We start from the raw sequence: 19,273 nt of genomic DNA on the forward strand, positions 1-19,273 counted from the left end.
TGTCACTTGAATGAATACGAAAATCGAAAAAGGGGCATAATTTAGTAAAAAAGTAAAATAGGGTTATGGAACCTGCATAGTGCTTATCGCTTATCAGCTCATGACTGTGGACAAGTGTATGAAGTTTCAATCCATTCCCATTAGTTGGTACTGACATACCAGCTTACATATAAGAATTTAACCCAAAAGTCCTTTGTAGAAAAAGGGGCATAATTTTGTAAAATGCGAAGTTGAGTTATTGACCCTTTGCACTGCATGTCATATCATGACAGTGAACCTGTGTGTGAAAGTTTCAATCCTTTCCCATTAGTGGGTACTGAGATACCAGCTTACATACAAAAATAAAGTTATGGGACCTGCTTTGTGCATGTCAGATCATGACAGTGAACAAGTGTGTGAAGTTTCAATCCATTCCCATTAGTGAGTACTGAGATACCAGCTTACATACAAAACCTTAACCAAAAAAATTCTAAGTCGAAAAAGGGGCATAATTTTGTAAAAAAGCAAAACAGAGTTATGGAACTTGTGCAGTGTAACTCAGTTTATCACAGTAAATAAGTGTGTGAAGTTTCAATCCATTCCCACAAGTGGTTACTGAGATACCAGCTTACATCAGTGGTTAAAGAGGGTAAACACCCACTGGTTTATGCTCTATTTTGGCGGTATCTGACCCTAACAAAAACTGACCAGGAAATACTACCGGTCGATTTTCTGAATAAAATGATTGATGTGTTTTAAGGCATTATATCTTATTGGTTAGATATGATTATTACCTTTCTTAAAAAATCTCCTAAGCTATCAATTCTGAGTAAACTGCTATGCCTAAAAAGTGTCGAATTCGGGACAAAACTGTTAAGACTTATTTTAGTGTTGTATGTACCTGTGTTTCTTCTCTCTGTCTGTCTTTCTGTCTGTCTGTCTACGTGTGTGACTGTGTGATAATTGTGTGTGTTTGAAGGTAACCAGCAAAACCACATCGGAATACAATTTTGTATCAAATTTTGTGTATTTTTTTTTTCAAATTTTCCTATTAAAAGATTTTGTTTCTAAGTGTATTCAAAACATATCATAGTTCACTGGAAGCTTAAACTTGTGTTACTGTTATTACAGTCTGGTAAATACTCGTGCACTAGTATGTAGTGTCCGTAGAATGCACCACTATACTGGTTCATCGAACTGTCACATGTGTTATTCTTTTTCAAATTGTTTGCTGTTTGTTCAAGGTTGATTGAGGTAGGTTTTTTGTTGTGTTGATGAGTTAATTGTTAGTACAAACTGTTTGGAATACAAGTTTTTGTCTCAAATAGTTAATATTTTTATTCTTAATGGACATGTTCAACAAAAGATTTCATAGCTGTGAAATAATTCAATAGTTTTCTACTGTTATTTTCGAAGTATGGCTGTTTGAAAGTCAATTTTCCAAACTAAATTGTAACAAAAAGGTTAAAATGATGGTGAAACTAAGGTTTAGACGCAGTATGAATTTCTGTAGTGTCCGTAGACGTTATAACAGTGATTCTTTAAGACAAGTTAATGATATTTAAAATGTTTAAAATGTTAAGCATTTGTTTGTGGCTGCAAGATTGTGCTTTTTATGCAAAATCTTTATACAGTTTATGCCAGGATAGAGGTTAGATATACATTTTCTACTTAAGAAACACCATCAGAAAAAAATTTTGACTCAGGTTTTGGAAATATGTAACCATAAAAAAGAAACATTCACATCAGTTGTATTTTTATGATTGTGTAAACCTTACTTTAGTTAGTCATTACATAACTTTCTCTGTATATTGCAACAGCATTGTTGGAATCATCATCAAATCATGTAACATGTTTTGTAGTGTCCGTAGAGATTTTAAAACGTCTTAATGAACCAATTTATTTTCAAAACTCATAAACTTTTAGTCCTGAGCATCTGTTTTGCATAAAAGCACAATGTCTTGTTAGAGAACTGAAGTAGTTTTCCTATCATTGTCAGCTTTTCTGTTAAAATAAAAGAATTTGAAAAGTTTAATAAACAATTTGTGTTATTATAATCATACTTCTTATGCAAATATTAACACAATGATGTCTTCTGTCGAGTGGTTTTCGAGTGAAACTTGCTAAATTGTACTTGTTTAAGCAAGTTACAGTCAAAATGAATCTTTACTTCAGTGTTTTCCATAAATTACACATTGTTATGCCTTGTGTTTGTAGTGTCCGTGACTCTGCTACCCTCATATAATTGCTGCCTTGTAAATTTTATAGCAGACAGCCCTAGTCAAAAAGGTTTTGGTATTTGGTCCCTGGTATATTAGACCATGACATGGGCTGAAAAAATGAGGATTTGAAAAACTTTATTTTTTTGGCAAAATTGCAACATAAATTCCCTATCTGATCTTGTTTTAGCCGATACAGAAGTTTTTTCTTTGATTTGACCAAGTGACCTAGTTTTTGACCTCAGATGACCCATATTCAAATTCGACCTAGATTTCATCAAGGCAATCACTCTGACCAAATTTCATGAAGATCAATTAAAAAATACATCCTCTATTGCATACACAATGTTTTTCTTCAATTTGACCTAGTGACCTAGTTTTTGACCCCAGATGACCCATTTTCGAAATCAGCCTAGATTTTATCAAGGTAATCATTCTGGCTAAATTTCATGAAGATCAGTTGAAAAATACAGCCTCTATTGCATACACAAGGTTTTTCTTTGATTTGACCTAGTGACCTAGTTTTTGACCCCAGATGACCCATTTTCGAACTTGGTCTAAATTTCATCAAGGCAATCATTCTGACCAAAATTCATGAAGATCAATTGAAAAATACAGCCTCTATCGCATACACAAGGTTTTTACGTGATATGACCTAGTGACCTAGTTTTTGACCCCAGATGACCCATTTTCAAACTCGGCCTAGATTTCATCAAGGTAATCATTCTGACCAAAATTCATGAAGATCAATTGAAAAATACCGCCTCTATTGCATACACAAGGTTTTTCTTTGATTTGACCTAGTGACCTAGTTTTTGACCCGAGATGACCCATTTTCGAACTCACCCTAGATTACATCAAGGCAATCATTCTGACCAAAATTCATGAAGATCAATTGAAAAATACAGCCTCTATCGCATACACAAGGTTTTTCTTTGATTTGACCTAGTGACCTAGTTTTTGACCCGAGATGACCCATTTTCAAACTCGGCCTAGATTTCATCAAAGTTATCATTCTGACCAATATTCATGAAGAAGAATTGAAAAATACAGCCTCTATCGCATACACAAGGTTTTTCTTTGATTTGACCTAGTGACCTAGTTTTTGACCCGAGATGACCCATTTTCGAACTCGGCCTAGATTTCATCAAGCTTATCATTCTGACCAATATTCATGAAGATTAATTGAAAAATACCACCTCTATCGCATACACAAGGTTTTTCTTTGATTTGACCTAGTGACCTAGTTTTTGACCCGAGATGACCCATTTTCGAACTCGGCCCAGATTTCATCAAGGTTATCATTCTGACCAATATTCATGAAGATTAATTGAAAAATACAGCCTCTATCGCATACACAAGCTAAATGACGACAGACGACAGACGACGGACGACGGACATCGAGCAATCAGAAAAACTCACCTGAGCATTGCTCAGGTGAGCTAAAAATCTTAAAAGGTATAGATATGTTAAAATACATTCTAAAAATTGGAGGTACCATCCATGTCGTACCACAGATAACTGCCTAGTTACTGGTCTCGTGTTTTCCCTACGACCAATAATAAAAAAAAGTTACTTAAAATAAGCTATTTATAGTAACATAAAAGGGAAGTAATTAAAAAAAAAAAATATTGTAAATGGACAAAAGAAGGATCTGCCAAATAAATCTGTTGACATAAATGAAATTTCAGATCAGTATCTTCATTAGTTATGGAGATATAACAATTTTAATTTGAAATAAAGGGAGGTAATTTGAATTAAAATCAGTCCTTAGTTATCTACCCTGATTGTCTCAGTCCAATTAATAACAATAATGAAATTTCAAATAAGTCCTGTAAGTACTTACTGTTATAAATCCATTTTGATTACAATCAGGGGAAGTAATCAGATATAAAATAACTCTGGAACCTATGATTGGATCTGATTTGTCATGGAATCCAAGATTTGTTGTTGTTGAAGATATTTTGGAAGTTTGTATCAAATAAAACCATAAATGAAGTCTCTATATGGCTGCAAAAGCCAAAAAGCCAATTTTGGACCTTTAAGGGGCCATAACTCTGGAACCCATGACGGAATCTGGCCAGTTGAAGAAAGGAAGCAAGATCTTGTGGTGATACAAGTTGTGTGCAAGTTTGGTAAAAATCAAATCATAAATGAAGCTGCTATTGTGCAGACAAGGTCAAAATAGCTAATTCTGGCCCTTTCTGGGGCTATCACTCTGGAACCCATAATGAAATCTTGCCAGTTCAAGAAATGAACCGAGACCTTATGGTGATACAAGTTGTGTGCAAGTTTGGTTAAAATCAGATCATAAATGAAGCTGCTATTGTGCAGACAAGGTCAAAATAGCTAATTCTGGCCCTTTCAGGGGCCATAACTCTGGAACCCATAAAGGAATCTGGACAGTTCAAGAAAGGAACCAAGATCTTATGGTGATACAAGTTGTGTGCCAGTCTGGTAAAAATCAAATCATAAATAATGCTGCTATTGTGCAGACAAGGTCAAAATAGCTAATTTTGGCCCTTTCAGGGGCCATAACTCTGGAACCCATAATGGGATCTGGCCAGTTCAAGAAAGGAACCGTGACCTTATGGTGATACAAGTTGTGTGCAAGTTTGGTTAAAATAAAATCATAAATGAAACCACTATCGTGCAGACAAGAAATTGTTGACGGACGCACGCACAGACGCAAGACGGGTGATCACAAAAGCTCACCTTGTCACTACATGACAGGTGAGCTAGAAATGCAAGACTGTTATTATAAGTACCATTTTCTTTATGGAATCTAAACTTTGCAGTTTTCATAGTGCTCAAATTAACAGTTTAATAACTTATGTTTAATGTTTTGCTCATTCATTTAAGTCAAGCTTCGCAGGTGGACTTCTGTAATGTTCGGCCTTACATGCAGACGAACGATATTTGATGTCAGTCATTAATATCACAATATTTACTACTGTTTACAGATCAAATTACCCCTTCAACATTTTTAAAATCGATAGAGTTGCATGTTTACATCATAACAAGAGGACCATGATGGTCCTGAATCGCTCACCTCTTCCCACATGACCCAGTTTTGAGTATGACGTCGTTTTTTACTATTATTTGACATAGTGACCTAGTTTTTGAGCTCATGTGACCCAGTTTTGAACTTGACCTAGATATTATCAAGATAAAAATTCTGACTAATTTTCATGAAGATCCATTTAAATATATGGTCTCTAGAGAGGTCAAAAGATTTTAATAATTTTAGACCTACTGACCTAGTTTTTGACCACAGTTGACCAAGTTTCAAACTTGACCTAGATATCATCAAGATGAACATTCAAACCAACTTTCATACAGATCCCATGAAAAGTATGGCCTCTAGAGAGATCACAAGGTTTTTTTTATTATCTGACCTACTGACCTAGTTTTTTAAGGCTCGTGACCCAGTTTCAAACTTGACCTAGATATCATCAAGGTGAACATTCTGACCAATTCTTATGGAGATCCATTCACAAGTATGGTCTCTAGAGAGGTCACAAGGTTTTTCTATTTTTAGACCTAATGACCTAGTTTTTGACGGCACATGACCCTGTTTCGAACTTGACCTAGATATCATCAAGATGAACATCCAGACCAATTTTCATACAGATCCCATAAAAATATGGCCTTTAGAGAGGTCACAAGATTTTTCTATTATTTGACCTACTGACCTAGTTTTTGACCGCACGTGACCCACTTTCGAACATGACCTAGATATCATCAAGGTGAACATTCTGACCAATTTTCATGAAGATCTCATGAAATATATGGCCTCTAGAGAGGTCACAACGTTTTTCTATTTTCAGACCTACTGACCTAGTTTTTGATCGCACATGACACAGTTTCGAACTTGACCTAGATATCATCAAGATGAACAATCAGACCAACTTTCATACAGATTCCATAAAAAATATGGCCTCTAGAGAGGTCACAAGGTTTTTCGATTATTTGACCTACTGACCTAGTTTTTGATGGCACATGACCCAGTTTCGAACTTGACCTAGATATTATCAAGGTGAACGTTCTGACCAATTTTCATGAAGATCTTGTGAAATATATGGCCTCTAGAGAGGTCACAAGGTTTTTCTATTTTTAGACCTACTGACCTAGTTTTTGATGGCACGTGACCCAGTTTCGAACTTGACCTAGATATCATCAAGGTGAACATTCTGACCAAGTTTCATGAAGATCTTATGAAATATATGGCCTCTAGAGAGGTCACAAGGTTTTTCTATTTTTAGACCTACTGACCTAGTTTTTGATGGCACGTGACCCAGTTTCGAACTTGACCTAGATATCATCAAGATGAACATTCTGACCAACTTTCATACAGATCCCATGAAAAATGTGACCTCTAGAGTGGTCACAAGCAAAAGTTTACGGACGGACCCACGCACGGACGACGGACACCGCGCGATCACAAAAGCTCACCTTGTCACTTTGTGACAGGTGAGCTAAAAACGGTGAAGCTGAAGTTATATTTGGAGTAATCCTGACAGGTTAACCCCGCCCCATCCGCAATAAATTATTCATTCACTGAATGCGTCCTTTTTATCTTTATCTTGACGTCACATAAAGCGCGCGCTCTGACTCTATCTTTGAAATGTCAAGCCCAGTATCACCATACTTGCATGCATTGTAAAGTACAATAAGGTGATAATGGATATGTTGTTTTAAAAGTAGAATATTTTAACTACTTTCAAATGAAAACAGCGTTTTTTGTTTGTTATGGCAATAATTATCGACGAAATTTCTAACCACGTAAGGTATACAAGGTTTTATAGAAAGGTATCATTGAACCTTCAAGCTATGCAACATGTAGATCTAATTGTCATATCCATAAACACCGATTAATTTGTTACTCAAACTTCTGCAGAGAGTCTTTCGTAGCTTAACTATCGCAAATCTAACCCCATTATAGATCTAGTTTTTTGTTTTATTTTTTTTTCTTTGGTGGGGTTTACGTGTATGTGAATTTATCTACTATTTATTCGAAGTCGTTTAAACACTATTTCAGTTATTTACAAACAGACAGCTGATACTGGTATCAGACCTGTATCCGAACAGTACCACTTTACCAGTATCCGAATTCTCGTAATTTCTCCTTTCTTGTAACCCTTCCTAAAGGGAGTATTACATGTTTTGGAACGCTGTTTCACAAGCAAGCATCGAGCGAAATTTCGATCATCAATGGCAAGTATTTACAGAGAAATTCAACCTTCTTTACTGAGCAATCAACTTTCTGTTTTGTTTACATCTGAAGGATTCCACATGACATGCATGCGCGGAAGACAACCCCATGTTTGTCCAATTCCTGGGAGGTAAATCCTGAGCCTATGATTTGCACTCCGTTGTAGAATTACTCTCCCTTTATAATTGGATAAAGTATTGAGGAAATTATATTTATTTTGAGTCACATGAGTATTTAGTAACAAGGTAAAGCGCTCGCCTCAGGTATGAGAGGTTGTGGGTTCGAATCCCATTCAACACTAAAATTTTTATATCTTTTTTTTTTACTTTTTTAAATATATATTAACACAGCTTAAGGACTTAAAGTCGATATAAAACTCTGATTTACTGACAGTACACTGTATACAGTATTGTAATCAAATAAACTACTGTCTACAAGCTAGACAAATACACAATGTGAAAGGTGCTTGCCTGAAGTGTTGCGATTATACAGGTGCTGTACGGTACCGTACGTAATGGAACGGAATATAGCCAAACACTGTACGATTTATGGGAAAAAGTAGTAAAGGTTAATTATATAATTTAAAATCAAAATTATAAAAGATTTTCAGTCATAATAATTTTAAAGCTGCTGACAAAACCATTTGTCGGAAACTGGTACTGTAGATAAACCAATTAACGCTAATTAGACTGCCCTTTCGGAGCCCCTGTTTTTGGACGCGTGCGCAGATAAGGCAGGTATGTTTACATCCTTGCAAAGAGTAAAGACTAGGGTTTAAAGATTTGTAGATTATTTTTGTAAACAATTTGTATTTAAAAATAAATATAATGAAAACCCTCATTTTTTATCGGTAACTGGTCGGAAACGCCTTGTCTTCTTTCATGGAAAGAACCAGTTATAGACTCACATAAGTCAAAATAATTCGACATTTAGTTTGTTATGCCCCCACTTTTTGGGGGGGGGGGGCATATAGATTTGCCCTTGTCCTTCTGTCCTTCAGAGAATGTTGTGTCGCGCCTAGCTCCAAAAGTATTTGACGTAGAGTCACAAAACTTTACAGGAATGTTGGTCAGCATGTGTAGTTGTGCACCTGGGGTCTTCGCGTCCGGCTTCATTCAGTCGTGTAGGAGTTATGGCCCCTGACTTTGTAAAAATTGGTCATTTTAATGTTGTGTCGAACCTAGCTCCAAAAGTATTTGACCTAGAGTCACAAACCTTTACAGGAATGTTGGTCAGCATGTGTAGTTGTGCACCTGGGGTTTATCGTGTGGATTCATTCAGTTGTGTAGTAGTTATGGCCCCTGACTTAGTAAACAATTGGTCATTTTAATGTTGTGTCTCTTGTAGCTCCAAAAGTATTTGACCTAGAGTCACCAAAGTTTACAGGAATGTTGGTCAGCATGTGCAGTTGTGCACCTGGGGTTTCGCATCCGGATTCACTCAGTCGTGAAGGAGTTATGGCCCCTGACGTAGTTAAAAATAGATCATTTTAATGTTGTGTCGCGCGTAGCTCCAAAAGTATTTGACCTAGAGTCACCAAAGTTTACAGGAATGTTGGTCAGCATGTCGTGGCCTCAACGCGAAACTAGTCTATCTGTTTCTATTTCTATATACACATAGACTAGTTTTGCATTGTGGCCACGATGTGCAGTTGCGCACCTGGGGTTTCGCGTGCAGATTCATTCAGTCATGTTGGAGTTATAGCCCCTGACTTAGTTAAAAATTGGTCATTTTAATGTTGTGTCGCGCGTAGCTCCAAAAGTATTTGACCTAGAGTCACCAAAGTTTAAAGGAATGTTGGTCAGCATTTGCGGTTGTGCACCTGGGGTTTCGCGTCCCGATTCATTCAGTATTGTAGGAGTTATGGCCCCTGACCTAGGAAAAAATTTGGGTCCTTTGTCATGTAGTGGGGGCATCTGTGTCCCACGGACACATTTCTAGTTCTATATTTGTGACAGTCAATCTAAAAGGACCAAATAATTGAGGATAAATCAAAGTTATTGGTTTTATCGCTTGCACATGTGTAACGCTAATCATGTTAAGTATATACATAGGTTTAAATCTCCAGAAATTTAGTATTTTGGGGAATTATGGTAATTTTTACATAAATTAATGAGGAATTGAATCCCCCTTTTGATACATACAAGTTTTATTTGAATGCAACAATGACAATTTCTTTCGAGTGGAGAAAATAACTCTTACCTGTTTCCTAGGATCGTGTCAAATTAGTTAGACTAAGACACATATTCCGTAAGAAATTACCGACTTTTTTCAACTAAAGAGGCATGGTCTGTTCCGGGAATCAAACTTATGCCCTTTAATCAATGATGAGCGAATCCGACAACTCGACCACGAGTCAGTCGCATTTTATAATTATTGTGAAAGCTAATCACGAGATACATTATTTAAAAGAAAAGCCTGCAGCAAAAGGTACTGAAATTTAGGCAGAAAAATGCCTGTAATGTATAAGAGGGTGTCTTTTTTTCACATCCACGCTGTGCATTGTAGCAAGATTCATTTAAACACCCGTTCCGACAGTAATTAAATCAGCATTTTATCTAGTAAAATTCTTGGTCATGCAGCCAATGTAAACAAGTTCATTCAATTTACTTGTATCGGAAAAAATACTTAAAGGGTGGAGTTACCTGTACAGACGAGGTCCAAAAATAGCTTCAGCATCGCTGCTTTTGTGACGTAAAGGTAAAAGTCTATCGATTTAAAAGAAGGCGAAAGGGCAATTTGATCTGCAAACAGTAGTAGTAGCAGTTTCACATTTTTTCATAAGAAAACTTTATTTATAGGAAAGAAATTGCATATTTAATTTTTTATTGAATTTAATTTCTTAAATGATAGATGTTTAAAGTATTTTACCTAAGTCTTGGAACAGCATAAAAAAAATTATTTTTTTCACTGTCCCAAGACTTATTTCCCGAAAAATAATTATTTTGAGAAGTGTCCCAAAAATATGGACACAATAATCGTCATCGGGTAACATCCCCCACCCACCCGTGTTGAAAGCGGAAAAAAAAAAACAACCATTATCGGTAATTATTCTGTTGATAAACAAAGTAATTGACCTTGTTTTCATCATCAATTAACAACCCCTCAAAGAGCTAAAAGAAGTGTGTCGGTATCATGACATTAGAAGTGGAGATCAAAGCGGTATAGTTTCCCCGAGATTTTCATGGCATTACGTCATGTTTTCACACCATGTTGCACATCACTGTTTGATCGTACCGCCTCGGTTCTTAAGTGCTGAGAAGTAGATCTAGTGTTGTAACAATCAATAAAAAAAAGCTTCTTTTTAATTTGTTAAAGCGAATGTGCAATATCCCGTATAAACTGACAGGTAAACGTGTCAAACTATAATAGTGGATATCTTACCTCTGTGACCTATTTGCCCTCAAGGAAATTACAAAATGGTTTGAGAAGAATATCTTATTATAAAGTGTCGTGTCAAAAAATACATGTACATGTACAAAGATTCATTCAAAACTTATTAAAAATACGCAACAACATCATTATTGTTTTTGTTTTTTAACCGCATTTTCTATTTACGTTCACGAGTTCACGTAACAGAAACCTGTTTGCCAAAAATCGTTTCACTTCATATTTTTAAATTGCTGCCGCCTTTTCATTATTTAAGATTTTTCTATTCTGTTTTTTGTACTTTCTGGTCAAAAGTCTGAATTTTATGCCCATAGTTTGTATCTTTTAGAAAGAAATATGTATTTAGGATTGCGCTGTTTGAAATTTTGCAAGTAATTTTATGAAAATTCGACCGTTTTTAGAATTTTGCCAACATTTCTGTGATACCTTTTTAAAATCGTTATAGAATTCAAACTATATTACTTCTCAATCGGTGTTGAAAATCTGAAGCGATAAAATCAAAAAATGAATGCGTGACGCGCGTTTTTTGTATACGTGTCGATGAACAAAAGTAACGGCGTTGTAAGTTAGACATTACAATAGGTCGCACGTGCTCGTGGAATGGAAAATTACCGGCATGGCGTTTTGATATCTGTATGATTCGCGGGTAAATTCCAGTCAGTGGTAAATAAAAATAAACAAATAACGGAAAATGGACTTCCTGGCTGCAGCAAAAAAAAAAATACAACACTTGACTGGTATGGTAAAAAAACACTTTACTAGTAAAAACACGACACGAAAATGTTAAAAAAAATAGTCTTTGGTTCTTATAATTATTTGATATGTTGATCGATACAACACCATACAATGTACAGTGTAACTTCCGAAAACCGGACCTTCTAAAAACCGGAAACCTTTGAAAACCGCACGAAATTTAAAGTCCCGATTTTTTCTATTCTAAATTCAATATATTTTTAACTTCTGAAAACCGGAACTTCTGAATTCTGAAAACCGGACGATTTTTGAAGGACCGTTTAAAATTTAACACTAAAGTTGACTTCCGAAAATCGAACAGCAAAATATTTGCTAGATTAAATGTGTCACCTGTCTTTAACATGTTGTTAATCTAAAAACGCCCGTGGTAAGTTGTCAACATGTTCTTTTGTTTATCTATTAGCTGCGCGCGTTTATTTTGACACGTGTTATAATCACAATGATCAATCGATGCGAAGTGAAATGATAATCGACAATTACATTAATTTGTTTTCAATTTATGAAAACGTGATGAATTAAATATCTTACATGTGGAAAAATTTCTTATTGTTTGAATGAAAGAAAGTTTCATGTTTTAAGTGATTCACTTAAATCGATTAAACTATATGCATTATCAACAACAATTAAATATTGACAAACTCAGAACTTCAAAGATGGTAAAATATTATTATTATTAATATTTTGTATACAAAAATAAAAATTTATCATACATCCTTGATTATCCTTAATGTTTGTATAAATTAATCAATTCATATATTATTTAATTATTAATAATAAATTAATTAATTACTTTATATATAACTTGTACAATTATAAAGGATAATAATCCCCTTCATCCTACGTGTAAGAAAACATAAATCTAGTGCACCACGTCCACTTTGACTGCAAACTTTCAAACTTCTGAATTCCGGAAACTTCCAAATACCGAACTTTTAGGTTGGTCCGGAGGTCGTTCGGTTTTCGGAAGTTACACGGTATTTGGGTTACATCTTGAATCAGTACAAACCTTAGTCCCAACACTTAGGGACGAAAAATACGCTGAGAAAATACATGTCCAAAAACTTTGGGTCAAGAAAAATAATTATTTTTCCACATTTTAGGGGTGTCCCAAGATTTAGGGTGTCCCAAGGCTTAGGTGAAATACGGTATTCACTGTTTTGACAGATTTCACATTAATTTTAGTTGGAATATAAAGCCGATGCTAACTCTACCTAAGACATCTGGTTCAGAAAACTGACGTAATCGTCTTAGATTTGCAAGAAAATTCTTTGAAGACATTTAATGTGACTTTAATTTAGTTTTATTGATAGAATTTTACACATTGTATGTATTAATGAAAAAGATCGCGATCCAACGATCTCAACAAATTCGGACCATGACGAATATCCATACTTGAATTTTTGGTCGAATTCGTGGATATACGAGTTCTCGGATTCTCATTACAGCCCTATTTTTCAAAAGTATTTTGTCATTACTTTTATGATTATTATCTGTTCAACATATTTCTCAAGGTAACTTCGATTGGGGTATTATCGGACAGAATTCGTAAAAATAAAGTTTCACATGACTTACCATAAACAAGACACAGAAATCCTCTCTCACTTTACAGCTGCATGTGTACTTTCCATTTCTCAAAAATAGATTGGTCGCTATTACGTCATATGACTTGTTACGTATACAATCAATCTGAGGTGTTCACAGTGGGTATTATCGGTCATGTCTGGGAATTACCGGACACTTATTTATGACACCAGTCATACACCATCACTTTGATTATGGCATATTCAGTAGGAAATAATTTGTGGAGTAATGCATTTCCAGGCAATTTTCAATTGTATTTGCATGATATATAGATCTACTCTAGTCTCTACACTCTTTTAAATTTTAGTTAATCACTGTAATAGTGTTCATAGGCGTAGCAAGGATTTTCTGGAAAGGGGGTGCAAATACGGGACGAATGAGGGAATGTGAAGGAGGGGGTTTCTTTTTGGTCTATGTCTCCACCTACCCCTTCATCAATTAACATTAAAGTTAGTGATGGGCCGATTGACGGCTAGAAAAGTCCAACCGATTCCGATAATCGATTATGTTTTCTCAGAGTCGATAGCGGGTACAAATCTACACGGGTATGAACAAAGATTCCAAAGGGAAATACGGTGCGTGAGAATTTATGTTTACCTAGAAATATCCGAAATATGGACTACCTGCATACATAACGGATAAAACAGAAGTATGCCGACAATCAAACCTTAGTATTTCGTTTCAGTTATCCAATGAAAATGGATTTAACATCTTACATTAGGCACAGCTGTTAACATGGCGGCATCCATAGCGTCAATAAAAGTGGGGCAAAATAAATTAAAGAAACTTTGATAAATTTTCTTATTTTACAAAGGTATGCCCGAGGGAATTTATCTGTTGAAACTGGACACTAATGCCGTCAAATTTCCGTGTCCATGATGTATTTCAATGGAAAGAACTTTGGTGTTTTTATGCAGTTGCAGTTGTCATCGAGTTGTCATAATTTTTTTCTGCCAAAATTCCGTTTACCCAATACCGCTGACCAATGTAGATTTTTATCTGATCATTTTTTACCAAGCTTCATGACATTGTTATATGCCATAGCAACAAATAGTTGGAACATGGTGCTACTCAGTAGTGTCAGGCTATGGTAACCATTGTATGAAAATATTTATATTACCAAAAAATAACTGAATTCATTTAATGATTTTCTACAATCACTATTTTTGTCAGCCAGAGAAAGACTGAAATATCTGTACTTCCTTGCTGTATGCTAGATATGTTACAGGTACAGGTATACCAGTCAACTGTCACAAATGACAGTTATGAGTCTATGATACTGTACACCAGATTGCAATTTATTGTTGTTTCCCTGTCTGCAACTAATTAGTCATTACTAAACAAGTTTCTGTTTACCAGGAACCAGCTTTAAAACATCTGATTAATGGTAGTTCTTTATTTTTCAAAAGAGCATATGAATTTTAAGTAAAACAGTCACTTTAAAGACATGACTATCTGAATAAACAAGTTTGAAAATAAATAACATTCAACAGATTATTTTTCCGATACACCGCATCGGTTTGCTAACCGATTCCAACCGATGTTCCATCACTAATTAAAGTTTTGCGAGCAACAGGCAGAAAATTTGGACTGTTGTAAAATTTATTATTAATGCGGTTAATGTATCCTCCCCTTTTTGTAAAACAAGTGTCCAAAAATACCCCTTGACAGGCCTCCACAAAGAGAAAAGCTTTTCTGCCATACAGTGTACATTTGTACCTTGCATTGTATGTTTATCAAACCGATTGTACAAAGTGGTATCAATTCACCACTTGAGCACATCATTGTACACTTTTTCAAAGAAATATTCCAACAAATGTTTTATCAGAATGTTAGTAATTGTAACAGGAAGTGGATTTATTCTGCAAAGGTGAATATTTTTGATTGCAATTTTGTTACCTTTTATCGATGTTGCCCCTGTATTCATTTGAAATCAGGCGGCGAAAGCTTTAAAAACACGTGACCGGTGTAATAATGCATTTTTATGATTATATCTTTTAAAATAACAGATGTTCATTGGTTTGTCCAATAATACCCCCATGTCCGATAATACCCCTATCGACTTTATACCTCGGGACATTTCAAACAAATGCAAAAATTGGAAAATGAAAGGGAAAGTAGATCTAGAGCTGTCAAAAAAAACTGCAATGTTTAAAAAAAAATATTGAAGCTGACTATTTCTCATTTCCCGGAGTACCTAGATACGTATGTTAGACAAACAAATTTAGTGAAAAAATGCCAATAGAGGACACAGTAAAATGACGTCATTTTCAACCTTTTCTCTCTTGTACACTTGCAAATGTTATTAAAAATTCAAGGCATGGCATATATACGTTACATTCATATGGCATTTTCACAACTATGATAGGTTTATACCATAATTTATGCCATAAAGCCAAAAAATGGGTAAATTTATGCCCAGCATCAGTACCACAGGAAGCACGAGAGCTTTCCAGTAAATGGCGAATTTCTAGCAAAGGGAAACAACTTTAGTAAAACTTTGGTTAATATAACCACTAAAGTAAGAAGGGTCAGGCACTACTATTTTTTTTAGCTCACCAGAGCACAAAGTGCTCAGGGTGAGCTATTGTGATCGCTCACCGTCCGGCGTCCGTCCGTCCGTCCGTCCGTCCGTCGTCCGTCCGTCCGTCCACACTTTCCTTTAAACAACATCTCCTCCTAAACCAACAGGCCAATTTTGATGAAACTTCACAGGGATGTTCCTTGGATGGTCTTCTCTAAAAATTGTTCAAAGAATTGAATTCCATGCAGAACTCTGGTTGCCATGGCAACCGAAAGGAAAAACTTTAAAAATCTTCTTCTCAAAAACCAGAAGCCCTAGAGCTTAGATATTTGGTGTGAAGCATTGCCTAGTGGACCTCTACCAAATTTGTTCAAATCATGACCCCGGGGTCAAAATTGACCCCGCCCCAGGGGTCACTTGATTTTACATAGAAAAATCTTAAAAAATCTTCTTCTCGAAAACCAGAAGCCCTAGACCTTAGATATTTGACATGTAGCATTGCCTAATGGACCTCTACTAAAGTTATTCAAATCATGACCCCGGGGTCAAAATTGACCCCGCCCCAGGGGTCACTTGATTTTACATAGGAAAATCTTCAAAAAAATTCTAAAAATAAAGCAGAAGGCCTAGATCTTAGATATTTCACATGTAGCATTGCTAGTGGACCTCTACAAAATTTGTTCAAATCAGACCCCCGGGGTCAAAATTGACCCCGCCCCAGGGGTCACTTGATTTTACATAGGAAAACCTTAAAAAATCTTCTTCTCAAAAAGCAGAAGCCCTAGAGCTTAGATATTTGACATGTAGCATTGCCTAGTGGACCTCTACTAAAGTTGTTCAAATCATGACCCCCGGGGTCAAAATTGACCCCGCCCTAGGGGTCGCTTGATTTTACATATGAAAATCTTCAAAAATTTTCTTAAAATAAACCAGAAGGCCTAGAGCTTAGATATTTCACATGTAGCATTGCCTAGTGGACCTCTACAATATTTATTCAAATCATGACCCCAGGGTCAAAATTGACCCCGCCCAGGGGTCACTTGATTTTACATAGGAAAATCTTCAAAAAATTTCTAAAAATAAACCAGAAGGCCTAGGTCTTAGGTATTTGACATGTAGCATTGCGTAGTAGACCTCTACAAAATTTCTTCAAATCATGACCCCCGGGATCAAATTGGCCCCGCCCCATGGGGTTACTTGATTGTACATAGAAAAATCTTCAATATTTTCTAAAAATAAACCAGAAGGCCGAGAGCTTAGATATTCGACATGTAGCATTGCCTAGTGGACCTCTACAAAATTTGTTCAAATCTTGACCCCCTCAGGGTCAAATTGACCCAGCCCCAGGGGTTACTTTATTGTACATAGGGAAATCTTCATAAATTTGCTTAAAATAAACCAGAAGGCCTAGATCTTAGATATTCGATGTGTAACATTGCCTAGTCGACTTCTACAAACTTTGTTCAAATCATGACCCCCGGGGTAAAATTGGCCCCGCCCCAGGGGTTACTTGATTATACATCGGAAAATTTTCCAAAAAATTTCTAAAAATCATCAGTTTGACATTTGAAACATATTACGCTGGTGAGCGATCCAGGGTCATCATGACCCTCTTGTTTTCAAAATTGAATGATGACAAAGAACTATCAAATTTATTTTATAGCTCTTTGATGATGACAATTAAAACGCGATAACATGTCAGATATCAAATAATAGTATTTTTATATACAGTAGGCTAAATTGATCCATAGAGTCTAATTTTTATAATTTCTCCTCGCACACAGTTATCCATTTTGTTGAATGCCATATAAAGGCCAAATGCCAACTTACATCTTCTATTCTAAAGTGTCGATCTAAAAGTCATGCATTCAGTCAAACACATGCAAAATATTCCAGATTTCACAGAAAACATTGTATTGCTTGATTTGACCATTTTATTCAATCAGCTTAAGTGTCGTTGACTCATACGGGTTTCCCAACACATTTTTAACCAATCCAATGCTTCGTTTCAATACCAATATCTAACTGAAATGAATAAGACGACTCTGTTTTATTTTATCCTTTCATGCTTCTAGGTTTATGACAATAGGTTGAAATAAAAAGTCTACATCCCTTTCTTGGAGTTATTTTGGCATGTTTACAAGTATGTGCTACTAGCTTTGAATGCGAAGTTTTTTATGCTTAGCACTTCTGTTCTAAAGTGTTAATTTGTTGACAGAACTTATATAAATTGTTGTTATGTATTAGATCCTAAAGTTATTTTTTTATCATACATATGTGTAATTCTAACTTGTTGTTCACTGAATTATATCTGCACAAAGAAGTATAAAATACTTAATTATTTTTATAGCTCTTTGATCTGCATCACTCTACGAAAAATAACTTTAAGTATTCTTATAATGAAAAGATAAGAATGCACGTAAACTAGCAAGACACATAGTTCATAATTATTTTTATTAAAGATCCCTTAAAAAGAATATTTAATATGCGCTAGAAGGAACCTTTTGGTAAGCTAAATCTTGTTTTTTGATTAACTGTGACACCTTTGGTGGGACTTGTTTTGCAAAGCGGCGTACGCCGTTTTACACCGATTTCAACTTCCGGAGCCGGCGCAGTCACTTTATTTCTCTCGTTTGCGCCTCCGGGGTATGCCGATTGCGCCGATTCACAGAATGCGGCGAGATATAGACAAATATGGCTGAAAACTCCTCGTAAGGAAATTTTGAAGTAAGTGAGCGATTATTATTATAAATTAAAAAAAATATGTTTGTGTGAAATAACTTTAAATACTTAAAAAAAAGATAAGAATGCACGTAAACTAACAAAACACATTTTTTTCATAATTGTTTTATTAAACATCTGTAACAGGACCCTTTAAAAGAATATTTAATATGCGCTAGAAGGAACATTTTGGTAAGCTAAATCTTGTATCACTTATTAATTCTGTAACTACAGACAGCTGTCACAGCAATAGCCGCCATATTTGTTTAACCTGATTGCTTGATTCGCTCATCCTATAAGAGTACGCCGGTCATGTGACCGGCTTACCCCGATACGCCAGCGGCGAATGCAAATCAAGCAGGCCCAATTTGTCTCATATTCCGGGTTACCTCGTAGCTCTATCAGTTCATTTAAGCAGTTTCTTACCACAATTTGTAAGACTGGGATTTTTAATAGATTTTATAAAGATAAAAGATAAAGGTAAACTTTATTTACCGTCTCTTTGTGAAACAACGAACATAAGCTTTGCATAATCTTTCAGCGACCTTACAATGCAATACAACACAACACAACACAACACAATGCAATACAATAATAGTATTATACAGGCAAAGCAAAAGTATAAACTGAATGGATTATGCTAATCATGACCAGAGGCCTAAAGTAAGATTAAGAAACTGAAAGGGAAAAACAGACACCAATATGTAAAATAAAAAGTGCTAAGAACTCGTATCTCTTCAAACCAGATATGAGAAGAAAAGATTAGCATGATCATCACAGATTTAAAATAAAACAAGCATATATAATTATAATAACGAAGGCAAGCATGCAACACACTTAAACACAAGAAGAAAAGCATAAGTTACAAAAAGCTTAAAAGAGGGTATTGGA

General features: G+C 35.4%; 1 long non-coding RNA gene across 2 annotated transcripts in view; it reads right to left on the minus strand.

Moving 5' to 3' along the window:
- The window catches only part of LOC123541484 (uncharacterized), a 35,679-nt gene extending 20,090 nt beyond the window's left edge, over positions 1–15,589 (minus strand). The window contains exon 1 of one of the 2 annotated variants that reach the window (XR_008367907.1): positions 15,514–15,589. This is a non-coding gene — a long non-coding RNA (uncharacterized LOC123541484). Of the gene's footprint in view, positions 1–13,128; positions 13,964–15,513 lie in introns of those variants that run through there. The other variant, XR_006684533.2, reaches the window with a different exon arrangement.
- Positions 15,590–19,273: the final 3,684 nt, after the last annotated feature.

This window comes from Mercenaria mercenaria, chromosome 16 (genome assembly GCF_021730395.1).
Source record: "Mercenaria mercenaria strain notata chromosome 16, MADL_Memer_1, whole genome shotgun sequence".
In the NCBI taxonomy this organism is placed as follows: Eukaryota; Metazoa; Mollusca; class Bivalvia; order Venerida; family Veneridae; genus Mercenaria; species Mercenaria mercenaria.